The following is a 10,061-nucleotide window of genomic DNA, read 5'->3' as shown; positions in this document are numbered from 1 at the left end:
TAATAATGACAAAATATTTAAATCATGCATTTTGTTGGCATTTCTACAATAAATTCAAAGAAGTATCGAATAAGGGGCATAATCACAATTAAGACAATTGAAATGATCAACCAAAATTTGAACGTCAATTTAAGAGTTACAAGCAAGACACAGAGCTCACAATTCTGTGTATTAATGTAAACAAGGCTTGTGCCATTTTTTGTTTACATCACTTCAATATCCCATATAACTTCTTTATCAAGCTGATTTTTCTATCAACTGTTTGGTTTTGGACAGAAATAGTTACTAACATTTGATTTAAAACAAACATACGACCTGAGCTTTGTTTACATAAGAAAGAAATGTGAGCCCTGTTTCTCACTCTGACAAGTGTTCTATATCCTGATGAAATAAAACCCAGGAAGTATGTACAAAGCAATTTATTAAGTTTCAAAGTGAATGTAACAATATGCAATAATACATACTATTATCTCTGATCAACTCACAAAACATCATTCGTGTTGATCTTGGATAAGTGTTGATAAATATATGTAGGATTAAAGTGCAATAAATTATTAAATAAAAAAAACGTTCATGACACATGAAATATACAACATGTACATAAATACATACAGAAAAGAGCATTACGATGATAATGCACCGATCATTTACTACACAATACATACATGAGGTACATGTTTCATAATGTAACTATGAAGTTATTTTTCACAGAATGACAAATTTTTTAAATTGAAATATACGTGAACAACAGTTGAATTTGCAATGTAAACAAGGCTTGTGTCATTTTTTGTTTACATTACTTCAATATATGTTGTACAGGTTAAAGTAATCATTTATCTATACATATTGCAGAAGGTTTTGCATTAACTATGTAGCTCAAATCAATGCTAATACTCCAAATTCAATTGTACTTTATCACTTCCTGGAAATTGCTCTGATCCCATTGTTGATCGCATTCACAGCCTTTGTGAACTCGTCCATGTTGTCACCACAGAAGTCCAAATAACAATGTTCAATAAGATGCACACGGCGAGGAGATAGAGTGGGTCTGTTCTTTCTTCCAAAAACGTTCTTGTCAATGAATTCATGGTCAGAATACACCGTTTTAACAACATTCCACAAAAAGTTCCCCTCTGAACAGAAGGATCCATGCAGCTTCTCAAGTTGTTCTCTTCGCATCTTGAATTCATACTGCCCAGCCTCAACATCCTCTGCACAGGAGATGTCTTTCACAGTGTAGTCTTTATTACAGTTAGGAACCAGGATTCGTCTTCTCTTTTAACAACGCATTAACATTTCTAAACGACATGTGCATGTGATCTATACATACTAATTAGTAAATTACAAAGGTAAAAAATTATTTACAGAAATTGATCTTACATTCGACAACTATTCAAATGATAAAAGAAGTCTAATATGAAAAGGATTTCTATATATAACTAATAATGAATTGTGGTACTAATTCCCATGGAATTTGATTGCTATAAAGCATTGAATTCAAGTGAGCATTTAATTACTTTCACAGGGATGTGTTCGACAACAGTTTCAGCTTAGTATTGTTGTCATATCAGTTCTAACATGGAGGTTATCATTGGAGTATCTGTTGTATTGATACAATTCTTCGTTTATAATATTGCCACGGTCATTTCAGTGTGTGTTCAAAAAAAAGATTTTTAAAAACTAAAATTAATTGAAGTGATGCAGTTTGTTAAAGATACTAGTAATAATGTTCAATAAGAGGTTTATTTTTTAAGAAGAAAGTTTTTAAATATCGAATTAAAAATGTTTTAGAAAATGCCTGTTTCTATTTTTCTACCACCATTCCCTTCTCTAAGAAATGATTGTTATTTCTCTTCCTTTTATCATATTATCTAAACAAATGCAGTTTACAATTCGAATTCATTGTTTAATACTTTGCAGTGTAACAGGACTCCACGAATGTTGCAGCGACTATAGAAATGTTTCTGGAAAATGCCAAAGTATGTTCTGAAGCTTACATTACTTTCTTTATAAACAGACATGATTTTAAATTTGCTTTTATCAATAATCATAAGCTGAATTGTTCTATGATGGAAAGAGTCTGAACATTGCACATTAAATTAGAAAGAATTTATCCATACGACGTTTTAGTTATAATGATTTAATGATATAAAAATAAATGTAACAGGCACTTTGTGTAGTAAAAATTTATTAAAAGAAATAAAATGTCACCTACGACTACTTCAATGACTTATTCCTCAAAAGTATCGATTAAAAAATAAAAGCAAATTAGTATTTATACCAGATTGCTTTATATCAGTAACTTTACTTTCAGAATGCATCGTGTTTGTTTGGGAAGAATTGTACCAAAAAATGCAGTGCTGGTTATTGTGGGCATGGCTGCCGCTATAAGTGTAACTGCACAGAACAGTTTCAGATTTGTGATTCAAAACACGGATGCATTGAAGGTGGTGAGTCCGCAAAGTTTGTTTGAAAACTGCGTTTTGATCAAACAATAATGATCGATAATCTGACACTTATGTTTATACATGCATCACTTAAACAGGTCGTTGACGAATGTCACTATATCTTTCCACTAAAAACCTATTTTATCGTTAAAACCCATACAAATCATTTGCCTATTATTTCGCACAAATAAATATATCACCTGTAACAGAAATTAATATACAAGGCAGAGAAGTATTTTATCATAACAAATCAACAGCATAATTTTAAAATAATCTGCTAATTACGAAGTAAATTTCTGTTTACATCAGATACCGAAACCTCAATTAACATATGCTAATTTGGAACAATATCACGTTAAATACACAGTAATTAATAGTAACACTTGTAATATATTTTCAAATCATACACAAATAGGTTTCGTATATAGTGGTAATCATATAGCATTTTTGCGACTAGAATTAAATAAAAAAAATAAAGGAAATAAGATGCCTTGTCGTATTCGAATTATTTTCTCTTCTTGAATCTCAATCGCAAGCTTATTATTAAAACCAAGAGTATACTATTAAATTTTGCATTAGGAACAGCATTATACACAACTATTGTATCTGATATTTAAATTTTAGGTTTGTCATTTATTAAGTGGTTGTTATGAAGTTAAACTTTTTAGACCTGCCAGCATAGCAGATTATTGATTATGTTATTATGGATTTCAATATGTAGTTCTCTCTCTTAGTCTGTATCATTAACGTTGTAAAAATTATATGTTATACATGCATGTAACAACCATTTCAAATTGTTATACAGATATAACAGCCAGAATAATGTTTATTGCAAATACAATTTGATAAATTTTAAATGTACTTAAAATAACACTAATTTAATTTACCTAATTTATTTCTTTTTTTTTAAATTAACAGACACTAGCCTGTTCTCGAAACCAATCAAGCCATAATGAGGAAGTCATTGCATATTTTATCTTTCACAACTCTTAGAAACTCAACAGGTGCATCTTAAACGGTTCTCGAGTTTAAAGTTAATAGTCTAAACTTTGAAATTTTTTAATTTATTCTGTTTTCTAAGGTAAACAGAATTTGTCTTCGATAATATTTCCCATAACCATACATGTCTGCAGTGGACTTTTCTCGTTTGCAGATGGTTAATGACCAGGAGAGTTTATTTTAAACATTTACTCTAACGGTGATTTAAATGTTGTCTTCAAATCTTGATGCAGTCACACTCTAGATCTACATTTTGCTCTTACGGACCATCGCTTACGGAGAACCTGTCCATGATTGCTATTTCTTTTCGCTAAGGACCTGATTTTTTTCCTTTAAATTATTTCCTTATAATTTTGCCCAAATCAATAAATCATCATTAAAAAGTACTCTATCCTAATAAATTATTCAATCATAAAGTTTTAAAATAACGTTTTAATTTCAAAGTAAGTAAATTTCCCTATATAATTCAATTCAATATCACAGGATATATTTCGATATTATTTTGAAATATATTTTTGAATTGTACAAAAACAGGTTCTGACCCTAGTGATTAGCATATGACAATTTTGCAATTAAAAGCAAGACAATTTTGCTATTAAAAGCAAAATAAAAAAGTAAATGAAAAAGAAACACTTGTTCAAATTTTAAATTATTTTTGAATTAAAAATGACAATAAAAAATTTTCATCTCAGAAATCTATAAAGCGAAATACGAATTTCAAGCATAGCAACACGGACCTCTAAAAAGATAGAGGTGGGATCAGGTGTCTAGGAGGAGTAAGTATCCACAGCTGACCGCTCACACCCGCCGTGTGCACATTGTCCAGATCATGGAAAATGGAAGAAACCGTAGTCAGTCCGCTGCATAAATAATGGTCTAATAAATATAAGAATTTCAGCATATGCCCTTTTGAAAAATTGTACTTGCTGACAAGGTCATTGTATCGACCATAGATTTTGCGTAAAAATGATTTTAATCGATGTTCTTGATGTCCTTGTTCCAACAGCGTGTTTGTAAGTACTATGCCTCGTTAAATAAACTGTTCGTATGTAGAGCATCCTGTTGCATAACGAATAAGCTGAGAGCCATAAACCCCATAAGCAGATGATGATGGTATATTGCTACACAAGTGAGGGAAGTTGACAATGGAAAAATAAAAATCATCACGTTAATCATATTATATGGTTTTGTTGTTAGGTTACCATTGGCGTTTTTTTTAGTAAAATATCCAAATATGAAACATATGTTTCGGAATCATCTGTGGTATCTTTCATTTTAAGCTAACTTGGATACATTGAGTTAACATAAGAGAGTAAAAGTTATTAATGGATAAGACATCATCAATATATCTAAATGTGTAGTTGAAGGCTACAGCAAGAGCCTTATTCTTTTCTTGCACAAGCCTGTGAATGAATTCTGCTTCATAAAAATATAAAAATAAGTCACCCAATAGAGAAGTACAATTAGTGCCCATGGAAACTTCAACTGATTATTGGAAGACCTGGTCTTTAAAAACTACATAGATGTTGTCTATTAGAAATTCCAGCTATTCAAGCATCATTTTATATGTCTTTTTTATGAATCTCAATTGATGTTTACGAACGAAAAGCCGTCTTCACAACTATGCTATTATAGATTTATACAAAACTTTGCATGGCGGGAAAAAATCTAAATGCATGGTTATGATGTCTATGAAGCCCTTTACTAAAATTATAAAACCCACAAAACAGTTTTCAGTTTTAAGTATGAGGTGAAAAAGGAACTGACTGCAATTGGAATCTACATGTAGAATAATTTAATCCACACAGATGTTGTTGTAAAATTTTACTACAAGAAGATATAATCGTATGTTATAGTTACCTACTAATTTACAATAATGGCTACCCCTGTTAACATGCGCCAAAATGCAATGTGTTGTACAGCATTTGCATAAATGTTTGTCAGTCAATTCACTGAACGTGTACAATATTGCTATAAATGATAAGAGTAGATCATATTGAATTCAGTCACATTTTAAATTGTCAATCTGAATAATTAAACATTTAAAAGTAAAAAAAAAAAAAAAGAAACGTCAAGCGTTCGATTTTTTTATTCTGTTGCTGATCCTGCATTAAACGATAAGACCAAATACAAGGTTTAATTGGTCGTGGCGGTTCTTTATGCGGAAAACTATTTATACTTCCCTATCTCTGTAATAGTTATAAGGATTATTAACCTGAGGTCTTGAATAGGAACGAGTCAAAACAAAATGGAAACAAAGAGAATCGTCATCATGCTATTACCAGTTTTGATTAATATTAACACATCTGAGGCTGCTGTATGTTTTGACAAGTAAGGACATTTCATTAACTTATCATTTTGAGTTTATTTTCTCAGCATTTTCAATACATCAAAAATGCGATTCAATTTTTAAGGCGCTTAGACAGTTCTGACAATTTTATATATTATTATAATTTTAACTGAATTTTTATTAAATAAAGAAATCTTCCACTGGTAGATATCTTAACTTTTAAGATTTGGATATTTATTTAGTCTAAAAATGGCTATACATAACCATCCAGTCGTCTCGAAAGGAAAAAAGATCCCAATATTTACGATAGCTAAAATAAACAATTAATAAATCATTTTCTTTACGTGTAAATTCACTCGTCAGTGATTTAAAACTTTATATACTGGTATATGATTAGTTCATTTTATAATTCTTTTTAGTAAAACAGCAGTATATGAGTGTTGTCATGACTATAAGAACAATTCCGGAAATTGCGAAGGTATGGATCCTTCTAATGCATTTCTTTTATCTTCGTTACATCAATGTTATATGACTATGAATTACATAGAGAATGAGTAGTTGCTTAATATATGACAAAAATGTTATATAATGTATTCCGTTTGTAACAGGTTACTAATTATGCGATACCTCAAATGATAGATCCAGATTTGATCTGCTTATATAAAACGCGTTTCAACATTAACCTTGCAAAATTAACTTCTGTTAGTAAAGATTGGCAAAATACAATAAAAATATTCACTTTACATCATAAATGTGATCGAAAAACACACATGAATTACCAACAAATCATTTTATTGTTTACAAATTTAAAAAAAAATTGAATATGTGATAACATTAAATTGAAAGATTTTATATAATATATTGTATTTATTTAAGGTGGCTCTATACACCCACAGTTTATTCCAATTTTCAATAGAAGGCCACAAAACATATACTTATCAAATATTAAAGTGATGATAGGGATACTCTAGGTATTTTTAAAGAATTTTAAAATGTTTTTTCGTGTTTTTGTAAAATAATTTTTAAAAAGATAGCTATTGACAAATTGAGAGAATTTTTTTTGTCATATGATGGATATTTCCTTCGGAAACATAAAAAAAATATAACACTTCTTAACATTCTAAAATGTTATTATTGCAATTTTTTTTAGTATTTACCCAAAACATAACTTTTCATATTTTCTTACTCTGTTGACAAATAATCTGAAAAAGTTGCTTGATGTTATAAGAAATTGTATTTTGATAACTGTGACATAAAAAATTGAATGAAAATCATTGCAAATAAACACAAAAAGTATTTAAAATTTTATTTGGTATGAAAGTACCTCAGGTAAGGGTTATCGTTCCGAAGTTCCAAGGCCCAAACACCTTGGGGACTTTTCATTTCTAAGTTGAAGAAAATTTACCTAAATATAATGTTGGAATGATAAATACATACGTATTTCATTATAGGCCTGTAAAAGTAAATATATTCGCTGTAATGCAAAACTAAGTCAACTACATAAAGGGGAAAATTGACTAGGCTTATAGGATTTATGTATCCCAACCTGAGAGAAATTCAAAGCAACCCTCCCATCCCCTTAAAGTGGTAAGGAACATCTTTCGATATTAATAACGAGTGAATTAGTGAACCCACTAACCCACTGCACTACGGTGTAACATATCGATGATGGGAAAGAAACTATTTAAAAAATTAGACTTGATTTTATTGTTTTTTTTCAATAAATAAAACCACACAACGTGAAGGTGTCACATACCACATTACTTGTAAGTAATGAATTTTCCTTTTATCAAATTAAATCTATTCATTTAACAAATTTTTCAAAGGAGCGGTCCCCTTACAATTTGCCTCAATTTAAATCAGCTAGTACCGGAATTGCATGCTTCCAGATTTACTTTTTTGCGTACTGCGTCATCAAAAAGTGGTGTATAGAGCCACCTTAAATGATCATTTTGATTTATCGTTTGAAACATAGATAGGTATAAAGCTTTGTATTTTTAGCTTGTATCGGTTCATTTGGAAAAGACTGTGGTAACAATTGCAGTAAAGGTTATTATGGACACGGTTGTCGTAAAAGATGCAGCTGTAGTAATCAGCAAATATGTGATCCAAAGGAAGGATGTGTCGAAGTTACCTACCGTAAATACATCATAATATTTAAAGTGACTTGGACACGTTTTGAGATCAAAAAATTTATTTTTATTTTTTGTGTATAAAATGATTTACTGGTGCATTTTAAATGATCGACCAAAATATTGAATGTTAAAGTCAAGTTACAAGCAAGATACAGAGGTAAGAATTGGTTGTTATGTAAACAAAGCTCGAGTCTTATAGTTGTTTACAAGATATGTTATGTAAAGATTTACTATTTCTTAGACAAAATGAAATGTGAAAAATAATATAAACTAAATCAATATCTTCATGAAATTAATACAATTATCAACAAAAGAAAGAAACATTTGATTGAAACTTACACCAATACGACACATATGTAAAAATGACAATATTCGAGCTTTGTTTACAAAACAAAGAATTATTAACTCTGTATCTGGCTAAAAACTTGATATTTGACATTCAAATTGTGATATAGCATTAAAAAGTTCTATATTGTTCAGTATATACATTGAAAATGGAAAAATAAAATTTGAAAATTTTAAGTCAAATCGTGTCCAAGTCCCTTTAATGCTCAATGTGATATATATATATTGATTCATGAGTATTCGCCTTTGAGTAATATTTTAGGTGCTGATCTGTATATTGAACATTGCTTTGCAAATTATGTTTTAAATGTCAATTTATTTTTAATTTGACCCTCATTTTTATCAATTATTAAAACCTCAGCATATATTAGTTTATTACGTAGATATCGATCGTGTTTAGAAGAAATTCTCCTTATGACATTGAGCTATCGATTCTGGCAAATCAGACCCCGATTTAACATAATCCTTTTATGGATGAAAAGTATTTTAAGGATTTTGTTTTGACATTGAAATCTGACTTTGAAATTAATTGCACGTTCACTATCCAACAAATACTGTACGTTTGTAGTATCATGAAGAGGAAGTAATTGTATTGCACGTTCACTATCCGAAAACACTCATTGTGTGTAGTCTAATGCAAAGGAAGTAATTGTATTGCACATTCACTATCCAACAACCACTCGTTGTGTGTAGCATAAAGCAGAGGAAGTAATTGTAATGCACATTCACTATCCAACAAACCATATGGAGAAATAAGTCAGATTTTTTCTCATTAACAGTCACGTTGTATTAAACAAAACTCAAGTGGTCAAAGAGATACTTTAATCAGGAAAATAACAATAACTAGAGCCGAGCTCGTTGCAAAGCAACGAGAAGGTCTTCCATTTCAGCTTCGTGTCGAAAAAGGATTGCCAATATGTAATAGACATGATGTTATATACTAGTGCTTATAAAAAAGTAAATGGATGGCATATATCAGCCCCTTATTGAAAAGGATAGCAATTCCAACCCACCAATAATTCAGTGACAGAGAAACATGTAGTCTCTCTTTTTAATACATTTGACAGCGTAGTAATGTTTGTAAATGTGTGTGTAATACCTGCATGAAGAATATATCAGCAATTGCTCAAAAGCGAATGCTATATTTTATCACATTTTTATCTCAATATACGGTGGATCGCGGGTATGTTAAGGCTTCCCGACTGATTTTATAGCGATGTTTAGAAAGTCACTTCCCTGTACTTCATACGATATGACGTTATAATTAACTTTGACGTCACGATCTGTATTTCTGTCGATAGTTCTCAGGGAATATATCTTAACGTTAAAAGTGAATTATAACAAACCAGTAATAAAACTGCATGTTTCCTTTACATAGATGCTGCCGTTAATGCTAGACGTACAGAATTCATTCATATAAAAAAACTAGTATTAAATTATCCACAGTTTTAAAGCTTCGTTTTAAGTAAAAGACAACTTATAATCTTGTGGTTTGGAGACTCTACCTCCTACGTGTAAACAACTGAATGAAGAAATGTTAATGCAATTAAAAACTAGCTTGGCGCAGGTGAAAGATCAACACAATTTTAGAATATTTTACGTAAAATTGGTAGAGAATATACGTACCAATGTGAATCGTGCTTGGGAAACCTACGGATTTACCCATATTTTTGGTAAATCGCTTTGATTAGCTAAAATGTGCATTATTATGATGATTTTGTGGAATGTTTCCACAATATCTTTCATAAACGAAATAGTTATTTCAAGCCAAAGCAGGAACTTCAAAGTATATAACATAACAAAGGATTTTTTTCTTAAAATATTTATGATTTAATGTCATTAATC

General features: G+C 30.2%; 1 long non-coding RNA gene across 1 annotated transcript; it reads left to right on the top strand.

The window, feature by feature from the left end:
* Window positions 1-5,644: 5,644 nt before the first annotated feature.
* On the top strand, window positions 5,645-7,869 carry LOC136275289 (uncharacterized). Its single transcript, XR_010713843.1, has 3 exons — window positions 5,645-5,777; window positions 6,156-6,214; window positions 7,738-7,869. It is a non-coding gene; the product is annotated as an uncharacterized lncRNA (long non-coding RNA).
* Window positions 7,870-10,061: the final 2,192 nt, after the last annotated feature.

Source organism: Magallana gigas, chromosome 5, assembly GCF_963853765.1.
Source record: "Magallana gigas chromosome 5, xbMagGiga1.1, whole genome shotgun sequence".
Classification (NCBI taxonomy): domain Eukaryota; kingdom Metazoa; phylum Mollusca; class Bivalvia; order Ostreida; family Ostreidae; genus Magallana; species Magallana gigas.
The sequence above is the reverse complement of the archived record's forward strand: the minus strand, read 5'-3'. Positions and strand labels throughout refer to the sequence as shown.